This window comes from Micrasema longulum, unplaced genomic scaffold (assembly GCF_059751315.1).
Source record: "Micrasema longulum isolate JH-2025_06_02 unplaced genomic scaffold, ASM5975131v1 h1tg000631l, whole genome shotgun sequence".
NCBI classification, from domain to species: Eukaryota; Metazoa; Arthropoda; class Insecta; order Trichoptera; family Brachycentridae; genus Micrasema; species Micrasema longulum.
The window spans coordinates 163,125-175,672 of NW_028277827.1; positions in this window are offsets into that span (position 1 = coordinate 163,125).

Sequence of the window (12,548 nt, forward strand, 5' to 3'; positions counted from 1 at the left end):
GACATACCGCATACTAACCCACTGAAGCTCATCGAACAAATCCCGAAAAGATTTTCTTAAAACGAAATACCCTTAACAAAATTATTGTTCTTTATATTTCCAAAATATAATACTCCGGTAAGTAGGCTTTGTGGCGGAAATTTGTAAAGATAAAGTTACTTATAGTAATCTGATACTCGGTTTTTTTATTTCCGTAATCAGATTTCGCAATTTCCGGGAACTCAGTCTAAAAGATAAACCCGTCTTCTATTTTACTTAATCTAGATGAGACAAGGTAAATTTATTATTTGAATAATAAAACTAATCCATACTTAATTGTGTGAGGTGGAAACATAAGTGTGTCCAAATATTTTTGAATTTCGAAATGGCCATCATCATTATCATCATTCCCTTTCCGCACCTAATGGTGCATAGGGCACTGCATTGGTACACCAATCGCAGCGTACCTTGATCATTTTTGGAAGGTTAGATTATCAGTCTTACACTTCAGGTACCAGTCCAGGGACTATGAAATATTCCAGTGTGAAAACACCCTTTTAAATAAATATTTCATATCAAGCATCTTGGAAATCAAACCTGGAACCTCTTGCACGGCAGGTGAACGCGCGGACCATTACACCACGAGGCCAAAAATAGCCAGCTAATGAAAAATAAACGGTTTGGGCCATTCGAAAGCAAATGAAATGTTACTTGAGTTATTTTATTTGATAACAACCCTTCAAAATGGAATGTCGAGTAGACAAAAGTGAGCGTTCGGGACACCGCGTTCAGTTTGCGTTCAATCGAGGGAATAAAGCAGCCAAAGCTGATTGCGATATTTACGCAGCCTATAATGAAGATGCTATAATAATTAAATAATTTGTTTTATAATATTGAAGAAAAGTAATGAAAGACGCGTTACACGAGCGAAAAAAATGACATTATTATTCGTCGATACCTTCAATGATTTTATTTTCTGTTAAATTTTTATCATGATAAGACGTTATGAGACGCAGAAATATGCTGTTACGTGTGATAAAAAAAAGTTTCCTTGTAGTTCAGTCACAAATAACTATCGACGTGCTAATACGTGACGTGATAACAATTTCTCACCATACATAGTTGTTCATCGTATTCGCGATCACAATGAAACATCCGTAAACACCTAATATTAAATCTCAAAATATTTACGTTTCACGACGTGTAATCCTGCTGCGCAATCACATATTTGAGTTTAACCGGTGTAAATATGAAAATTATTCAAAAACTGCTATTTTAGTTTATTTATTTATCATTAATTATGCTATTTATTGTATTGAACCGGCGGCGGCGGTTGGCAAGCCAAATGTCAAGAATGTATTTGTAATTTAATCTTCACTTTTTTGTGTTAGATACTCTTAACTATTTTGCAAATGCAATATATTCTATTATTTTTTATAGTAAACTCCGATTTGAATAAATGTGTCGCTCCTGCACATTCTTTGGTGCCAAAAATGGAGGCAGAACATATCATTTTTTAATATTTAGTACGTTTTTAATTATAAGATTATTAAGTATAAGATAAAAAGTATTTTTCGTGAACTCGCTTGCAATAAACGCCGTCGCGTATTCATTTTTGCAGCGCTCAACTACGGCCGAATTTCCGTATTGTCCTAGCGCTTTGTCCCGTGTGGTTGAGGCTGTTCACGGAGCTGGGTCAAGATTAAAATTACAAATAATTTACTTTGTCAAGATGCAAACAACCCTTAAAAGTTCTGAGTTCGATTTCTGGGAAGATCAATTTAAAACATTTGTTTATAGACTTAAATATTTAATTGTCCTTGAACAATTATCTTAAACGAGAGACTAATCAACTTACTCCCCTGTAACAGATGACCAAAAAATTTTGCATTTTATAAAACAACGAAGTGTCCTATGCACTATTATGTTTTAATATTGGAACAAAATTTATATTTATTATACATCAGAGAAAAACGCAACGTCTTGGCTCTATTTATTTATTTCACAAGTTTAAAATATACAGAGGTACTATGTTGTAGGTCTTGACTAGCTAGGAAATTATTGTGTTTAGGCAGAACTTTCTTTTTTATGTGTTTTCATGTTATTAAGTGGTGCTTAAAAAAACCAGATGATAGTAAAAATATCAAAAAAATAAAATAATTTACAATAATTTAAAGAAAACAACAGACATTATAACAAAAAAATACAGTAATGACAAATAACCCAAATTAAAGGCTATATGGATAATAACAGAAATTAAAGGAAAAATATAAACAAAAAAATTATTCCGATGACAATAAAAATTGAAGCGTAAATATAGGTAAACAAAGAATAAATAAAAAAAAATGAAAGAATAAAAAATATACGAAAGTTGGAGAATTGTGAATGTTATACAGTGTATTAAGTGGTCACTTAAACCAGCCAATGACAAGCTTTTAGTCTTGAAAATGCCCAAACTTTCATATGATCTTTTCAAAAATGTTTTTTTTCTCTGTTGCAGCAATTTTAAGATATTGTAGATTAGATTATTTCATTTTCATTTTACGCGTGAAACTTAATACTCCTTTATAAATGTTTGTCTCTTCGGGATGAAAACTTGCGGAGCATTTCGTTTCCTCGTCTTCAACTCGTTTCTGTTATTTCAAATGTTTCCATACTTCGAAGCGAAAATAAATATTTTATATTTCAGCCTGAAAGTAAACTGAAAGGCGCCCCGAAAGCCTCTTCTGTTCCACGAGGGGTAGCGAAGCAAACATTCCACTTTCCGTCATTTTTCCAAAAGGCGGGTTCGGAGTGGAGAAAGGAGCCGTTAGCAGGGGGACTTGACACTCCACAGATAATTCAGATGAATTATAATTTGCACGTTTTCTTCATGTCTCGAAGTTGAATGTGACTTTTGCTAAATTGTGTTTATTGAAGATAGCGAAATCTCGAGAAGAGGTAAATTTGAATGCTTAAGTGATAAAGAATAATTTAGCAAGAAAAAAAAAGATTAATTATACTAAATTCCTACAAACTAATTGTCGTCATGTGCGTAGTTTTCACGATTACTGTTATCAATATGTTTATTTTTTTGTTGATCCCGTCTCAGGTTCAATTCCCGACATGGTGGATATGAAATATTTATTTAAAAGGGTGTTTTTCCACTAAAATAATTCATAGTCGAGTTCTTGTTATTTACTCAAATATTTTAACTTTCAGATTATTTCTTAAACGCCGTAAATAATTTGTGCTGGAAAAATGAAAATCGAGTTGCGGTAGAGTGGAATTTGAACCTTGGACCTTCGGTTCGTGAGTCTACAATACTACCACGGGACCACAACCCGGTTCAAATCTTACCTTCATATACCCTGCAATTGGCGAAGGTACTAAAGAAGTGCCCTATGCATCATTAGGTGCGGGAAGGAATGATGACGATGATGTTTGATTGATTGAAATCGTAAATATTTTTTTTTATTTATTTATATCTTAAAATAGGGCACACATATCATACATATTGTTATGTGTGTTCTAATAATAACATTGCAAATATATTTAATTTATAAATTGTTTATCACAAATGTCTTGACCATTATTTTAAATTTTGATATGTTTTTTTCTTCATAAATATTTTTTTCCATTTCGTAGTACTTTTTAATTGCTTTAAATAAAATTGAATTTTGTGACTTTGCCTTTTTTCTAAATGGAAGTCTAATTTTGTTCTTTTCTCTAGTATTGTGATTGTGTTCATGCTGGTTCCGATCAATTTTTTTCCAAAATTCTGTTTTTTATTAGAGTTTATAATTTTATGAACAAATATCATTGTATTGTAAAATATTCTTTGTTTATATGTTAATAGTTTCATTTCATTTACCATCGACTTTACCCTCGTATATCTATCTTTTAAAAATGATTCTAAAGGCTTTATTTTGTAATACAGTTAGTTTATCTATGTTTTCTTTGTTTGATAAAAATAAAATGCTACTACAGTAGTTAACGTGTGGTTCAATAATTGCTTTGTAAATAGTTTTGCAGGAGTCCTTATCAATAAATCTTCTGATCCTTCCCAAAATTGATATTTTTTTTGCAATCTTATTTATTACCATCTTAGCGTTTTGGTGAAATGTAAGTTTTGAATCCAACATTACACCTAAATATTTAATTTCAGTGACTTCATTAAGTTTTTCATTTTCTATTACAATTGATGGTGTAATTTCTGTAATATTATTAGCAGAACGCTTTTTCCCTGCCCAAAAAATCATTTGATAGTCACGCGATATAACAGTACCACCGACGATATCATACTAAGCCACCTATCCGCTGGATTTATGGTTTATTTAACTGAGATGAAGATTTTATTTGAATTAATTTAAATGCCTCTACTTCAGTATTTTGTTCAAAAAACGGTTTTCCATCTACGTCTTAAATCAAAAAGATGTAAATAGTGATGATTATTATTATTATGAATAACTTATACAGCGCCATTTCCGTAATTTAATACCTCAAGGGCGCTTAACAAAGTGATTATACAGGGTATTCTTTAAACCCTGTCACATCTGAAACCACGATGATCAGTATGAGAAAGAAGACATATTGGCACATTAAAATATTTTTTTAGAACAAATAAAATTCAAAAAATAAAATCTAAAAAAAAGTCAATGATTGCTTGCTTCTGCAGTGGTGAAACGAGGAGGGGGAAGGGGAAGTCTGATACTGCGCCGCGCTCCACTCACTTCTCCCCTGCAGAAGTAAGCAACCATTTGTTTTTTTTAAATATTTTATTTTCAAAAAAACTCTTTGTTATAAATATTATTTTAAATATGCTAATATGTCTTCTTGTCCATACTGATCATCGTGGTTTCAGATGTGACAGGGTTTAAAGAACACCCTGTATAAAAGTTTAAATTTAATTTTGGCTTTTTAATTATAGAAAAATAATGTACTTTGTCACCACATGCTAAGAATTCGTGTTGGTATTTTTTTTTTCAAGATCACAACTTAACAATCAATTCCGAACTGCCGAACACTATTCAAGTGGATCAGAAGATTTGTTGACAAATTACAACAATCCGCCTTCTCCTGACGAGTTTTCTGTAGTTTTCTCGTCACTAGAGCAAATGTGAAGAAGCTCCTGAAACAGGCACAGCTGAAACACCCCACCCGATCTTTACATAATATATCAACTAAATAACTAAATAAAGTTTTTCATTGAAGTTAATTTAATAGAATAATTTATTTTTTTTAAAAGTGAACAAATAAATAATCATCCCTTTGAAGTAAATATAAACCTTGTATATTACAAGCAAGGTGAAAAAATAATGCAACTCACACATTGAAAAAAATAATAATTTCACTTACTTTAGGCAGTGAGTCAGTAATAAAGTATGAAATCGATCTTCATGTTTGTTTAAGTCCTCCAGTATTCTCGAGTAATAATATCTTAAATTATCTTTCAATACAAATATTGTCATGGCAATGTAATGAATCTCGAATATCAGCATTACGAAGTATTCCGACTCAAGTACTCCGATCAATATCACTTCATCAAAAGCATTAAGTCAAAATAAGCTGGAAACCAACTGGCATGAGATTGATCATTTGTCGAAAACTTATTCTTTAAAAAATGTTATATTTTATTATCATCAAAAACATTTTTCACTTTATGGTATGGCATTTTAAACTTATTTGTTTATATATTTGTATAAACCACTTAATTTTATTTTTTTATTTTTTTAATTACACTTCGACCGGTTTTGAGGTTACTACCTCATCGTTAGGAATTTAACCAAATTATAATTACACGCTTTGCTATTTATATAATAAAATATTGTAAGAAAGAGACAGAAAATTGAAAGAAAGAGAGAGAAAGAAGATAAAATAAATCATAACGGGAAACGGGAAAAGAGAATGCAATATTATTTATTTTTCCAAATGATTTTTTGGAAAAAAAATCATAAGGATTTTTTTTAAAGCTTACCATAAGGAATTTTCCTCTGAATTTTCACGGTCTGGCCCTGAAAACTCGTGTATATGAATTCAAATACAATATAAGAGACAAGGTTCTCAGCGGAGTCAAAGACTGCAGGCTCCTGTTAATACCATATTGGAAAAGCGTGCAGAATCAATGGGTCATATACTGCGACTAATACTTGATGGAATTATTAAGGGAGGATTTTGAGAGTGTCCTTTCCGAGAGTACCTGAACCAAATAAGCAACGATATGATCTGAATCTCGCAAATTTGAAATCGTTGGAGACAGAGCGGAAAAGAGGAAGATATGGACTTGTACAGTTTTGCTAACAAACAGGGTTGAAACTGAAGAAAAAGATCATTAAAATAATGTTGCTTATCTCTCAAAATGAGAAATATTGTTGGTTGTGAATTTATAGTAATAAATATAAATGTTTATGATATCAGAGAGAAAGAAAATCAAGATAGAGTTTGAACTATATCATTTCTTCTTCGTTTTACGTACTTTTTATTGAATTTTAATAATATTTCTATATTCACAATAAATTAATGTGAAATCTGTAATTGGTCTAAAATTTTCATATTGGTTTTTAGTATCTTGAGTTTTTTGAAAAAACTGTATGCTTTCCATAATAAATACTTAAATATGTAGCGCTTTCATTTCACGATTCACGATCTTACAAATATCAAGCAAATAATAGCCACTGATAGCTTTCGAAAATAAAAAATAAACTTTAACAGAAAACATGTCAATCTTTTTTCAAGATAAAGGAGATTAAATGGCTTCTATGGAAAGGTTCTTAATACGTACACAGGAGACTTCAAACAAAATAAATAAAAATCCCGTAATCGAAATGAAATGAGTCAGAAAGCTGTCGATGGTAATTGGAAACAATCCGAATACTCCGGGGATATTATTTCGAGACCCTTTTTCATTATTTGGAAAGAATTTTCACGATTTGCGTTAAATTAAAGCTCGAGAAAAAACAGTAATTCATGATTTTCTTTTAACGTCTACAGTATGCACAGGTATAGGAATTAATTAATTTATTAAAAAATAAATTGCATTTAAATGCACTGAACAAATTATTCGGAAAAAATATTTATTTTAAAACGTTCCATGTTTATTTTTTTCATTAAAACTTTTACAGGATATTTATTTTGTTTTGATTTCCATCTTGCAAACCTTATAAAGTACGTTACTTTTAATAATAATAAACCAATTTTATTTGGAAACGCTGAGTGAAGGACTGATTTACCAGAGTTCGTTATTACGATGCTTTTGTGAGATAAGATTTATTATTTATACGAAGTATTATAAAATAAATACATTAATTTGGATGATTTATTTATGTATTGATTTATTTAAGGTATCATATTAATGATAAATAACAATAAAAATAAACGTTTTTAAAATACAGACACAATTAAAAGTTGCAAAACCAGGAACAACCCAGGACTGGAAACTTGCCCAGAATTATAAGAAAAAATGTTGAGTCCGGATAATTGTAATCCAAACATAAACATACATTTATTTGTAAATAAATTCAAATACATACACGCATACATATACATATTTGAATACATATTTACAAATACACACATAAACACATTTCTACACAAACCACATAAGATTGCCTTTTTTCTTTCTTTTTTTTCCTTAGTACGAATTTTTAATGTAAAATTAATGGAAATCAAATACCAAATTGTTGAATTCATCAATTAAGATAGGAAGATTTTTTCAAAAGCTTTACAAATTCTAATCTTGTGTACATTTGGAAACAAACAAATAAATTATCGAAATATCAAACCTCTTAACCCGCTAGTCGTGAAGAAAAAAAAGTTACGGCAGTAGTGAGGTGGGGTTCGAGAAACCCCATAGTCAAATGTCAACTTTGAAAAAAACGGCATAATATTGTCATAATATTTTTGTACAACTTATTTCTCATGTTATAATGATTACCAAAATAAACGATTTTAATGATTCATGCTTTATTTATAAAAAATAAAATATGTATGCAAAAGATTGTTGTACATTCAAGCAAATTAATGTATTTTTCGTAAGGAAATTGGAATAAATTTATTTTTAAATTAAAAAAAAAATAATAAAAAACTAATATTTGATATGAACAGAAAATTATCTATTTATTTCGTATGCGTCGGATACGTTTGCCTGCCAAGAACGCCAGCAACTGATTGATGCCAACAAAATCCAGGTTTTTTTTTTTTTTAAGGCATAAATCATTAAGCCTCTGAAAAGTTTGTCAGCAGGTGGGATAGAAGGGATATGAAACGAGGTAATGAAAAATACACCACAACACCCAGACCAGTTGAGAAAAAATCTTTCTTAGATTTTTTTCTTGCAACTTGCGGAAATCCAACCCACGACGCTAGTTTCACAGTTGACCGTCTTACCAACTGCGCCACGGCACCTGCCGGTGAGGAATGTATATTCTAATCTCACGTGTAGAGAAAGAGAAGACAGTAGAACGTAATTTCTTTACCCTGAGTTCAGTCCCGGAAACGGCAAAAAGTTTGTACGTCATCGCTAAACAAAATTTTGGCGTATTAGTGAAATTAAAAAAATAGAAGACCCGTTTCTAAGTATTTTACCAAAACGTATTTCCGGGTTCCCTATACCCCCCCTAACCTTTAGGCTTATGAATAAGTGTATGGAAGTAAATTCACTTACGCATTATATTTATTTGAAATAAATTTCTTTAAATGGTTTGGAAACGTTACTTTTAAGGACTTATTATTTTAGGACAGGGAAATTAATTTTTCCTACTTGACACAAGAAACAGCGAAACGCCATTATGTTAATATTAAAATTAGAATAAAAATGAAAAATGACGGAAAATGAAGCGTTAATGAGTTTTTTAATTAGTAGGATTTATTTTTCAAGAAATAAGGTTTAGTTGATATGTAAAAATGTGAGGGTTATGTATTTATTTGGTTTATTGAATCAAATTTTTGAGGCAATTAACAAAAAAAATATAAACTACAACGCATCCAAAACTTTAAAATAAAACGTTAACAGAAATTAAAACCCCTCTTTTGAGGGTAGATGGACCTACTCCTTTTACCCAGACGTGAGGTCAAGTGTTTGAAACAGGTGCTGGTGTCTAAATCAACATACAGTTCAAATGAATTCAGGTCACTGAAAATAGGGAAGTATAACTTTTTTTTAACAGATTTTAATCAATTAATTACTCAAAAAATTGTTGATAAATCAATAAGAGTCCATGAAATACTGTTGAGTAAAATAAATTTTTAGTACTTATTAGTAGCGTAAAAATATTTTAAAATTTTTAGTTTTTGAATGTATCCAAATGTGTGCAGATATGCTAAATTTCCTCCCGAGGGACTGATCTAGATTTTAATTTGTTGCAACAGAGAGCAAAAACATTTATGAAAAGGAAAAATGTAGATTTAGGCGCTTACAGGGCTTATGGCTTGTCAGTACGTTGCTTTAATTCGTTTTTGTCCAACAGACCATTTTCAACAAAATTGAGTTAAGTGTATAGGAATTCTGAAAAAGCCTTTATTGATAAAATTCTTATTAATTAATTATTTGTCTTAAGTTGTGGTCATTATTTTTGCCTATTTTTGAAAGCTGATATTACTGAAGCGACGATTAGCTGGTTAAAGTGGCCATTTTACAGGATAAAGGTTTCGGCTCTTTTCTTCACAAAAGTCAACACATGGAAGAGTTGAGGGATGTTTAAATATAGGCAGAATAATGGATGTTAAACAATGAGTAAAGTGGCCACTTAAACTAGCCAACTACAGGTCATAAGCTCTGTAAATTTTAAATTTCCATATTCCCAGCTCACAAATGTTTTCCCTCTCTATTGCAACAATGTCGATCTAGATAACTCTCCTGGGAGAAAATCCAACCCGTTTGCAAATATTTGGACATACTAAAAACATATATATTTAATTGATTTGTTTGTGCTAACTTAGTTTTTTTTTAAAGTATAACAAAGGCTGTGCTGGGAAAAAAAATAAAACAAAAAACCGCCCAGCGCCTGCGTTTTAACGTGTTTTTGAAAATCAAAAACAAAGCGCGTATAAACGTAATTAAATTTAGCTCAGTTCCTTGAAGGAATATTTGACAATTGAAAAGAACAAAGTGAGTAATACGAATAATTATATTTAATACAAAGTACTAAACAAAGAACTAGAAATACGCACTAAATGTCAATTTTCAGGTTCTGTAAGAGAGCATTTTTAATATTATATAAGTAAATAACGAGTGAAGCGTGAAAACAATTAAACTTCTTATATACAATAAAAATACTCATAATTTGGAAAAATAAGTCGACTTTCTATTTAAGAACTTTGACTTTATTTATGATATTGAAAATATGCGTATATTTGTTAATCATGTAATAAATAGTATTCAAGATGCTTGACTTATATACGGAAGGTTCCGGGTTTGATTAACGGTGAGGACAAAAAAATTAAATGTGTTTTTTCTCAAGCCTGGGTTTTCTGTCATGTAATTCACCACTGTAGTTGGGCCTCCTGGCCTGTTGAGGTGCAAAAAAAAGGTAATAAAATAAACTGTGGGACTCACTCGTAGACCAATGCCTACGCTCATCTGAATTTCTATCGTCTTAATAAAATATAATTAATTCACCTGGTCCATGAAGAAGTCTAGAAATTGAAAAAATAAAAAAAATTCAGGGGTTAATAGTGTGTAGGTAAAATAATGTTATTAGATGCATCTTACCAGCATAAATAAAGGTTTCAGCTCTTTAGCTTCACAAACATTAACAGATGAAAGAATTGAAGAAATGTAGCTGTTCAAATATGGACAGAATAGTGAATGTAACACAGTGTGTAAAGTGGCCACTTAAACCAGCCAATGACAGGTCATAAGCCCGGTAGATGCCTAGACTTCTATATTATCTTCTCCAAAATGTTCTTCATCTCTGTTGTAATATGTTTATAAATAACTATCCCTTTGAAGTAAATATAAACTTGTACATTACAAGCAAGGTAAAAAAAATAATGCAACTCACAAATTGAAAAAAAAAAAAAAAAAGTTTGCTTAATAGAGGTCTGTTATATCAAGGTTTTACTGTACTTAAATAAAAAAAAAACATAAAATATACGTCTTGTAAAATTTATTTAAATAAATACATATGTACACGTATCTACATGACATCGCAATATTATTCAAGTAAAGCAACCGCTTGTGAATATACCTAATGTAAAATATCAATTTGTGTCGGGTTGTGGTCCCGTGGCTAGTGTCTCGGACTCACAGACCAAAGGCCCGTGGTTCAAATCCCACTCTACCCTAACTTGATTCCATTTTCTAATAGTGAGTTATTTACAAACTCGTTGAGAATGGCCCTCAAAATTAAATATTTGGGTAAATCATAAGAACGCAATTTTTTTTTTTTTTTTTGTAGCAATCATTAAACAAATTCACATTAAAGACAGAGCAGAGCGGTGAATGTAAGAAAGTGCAAGTGGTCACTTAAACAGCCAACGATAATCCATAAGCCCTGCAAATGCCAAGATTTTCATATTCCCTTCTCAAAAAAATCTCCGCCCTATTCATATCAAACGGTTTCGCTTAATCCACTAACTAACGACACCGACGGTTGTCAAGGATTAGAATAATTTATTAGTTTTCCTCTTGAAGGTGTTGTATTGTAATAAGGGTTGAGTTTGCTAAGGGCGGGATAGATTTATTATGGATAGTGGGCAAACATCTCACCTTAAGCATAATTCCAGTTTAAGATAAGTTCGTCTCCATTGAGTTGTGATATTTGCTTTATGACTACCGGATAACGGCAAGAACCAAAATTTCGAGCCAATATCAGGTACTTGTAATTTATTTAATCTGTCTTTATATATAATCATGAATTTTCGCATTACATATTAAATAAATTGTCTATGTTTTATGAATGTATTTATGTTTATGTACATGTGTGTGTATGTATGTATGTTAGCATGTATGTATATGTGTGTGTATATGTATATATATTTGTGTATGTTTGGAAATATGTTTATATGTGTATGTGTATGTGTGTATGTAAATGTATCAAAATGTGTATACGAGTAAGTTTATGTTTTCTTAGTCTGTGCTTTCTATTAACTTGTAAACCATTTCATGTATTAAAATGTAATTGTCTAGCTTGAAACGGGGTATGTACCCTTGTGAGCTAGGCAAAGTGAGCATAATATTGTAATTATGATATAATTTATAATTAAATAAAAAAATTAAAAAAATAATCATAAAAAAATGTTTGTATGTGTGTCTTCGATAGACTGAATAACTATTGTACCGATTTACATGCAGTTTTCAGTAAAATATAAATATTTGCCACAAGCATATTCATAGCCATTCAAATCTTCAATTTATCCAGAAGAAAAAACATTAGGAACGTCAATGTTTGTTTTATTCATCACCATGGTTGCATTTTTCCACGCATTATATGCCTTAGATATGAAATTTTACGAATGTTTATGGAAGTTAAAAGTTCTTTGTTTATTTTAGCTTGATTTAAAACTTTTGAGTTCGTTATCAGGTCTGTCCAAGATATCTTAAGCATTTTGCGATGCAACCACATCTCAAAAGCCTCCAGTCTATTCATAGT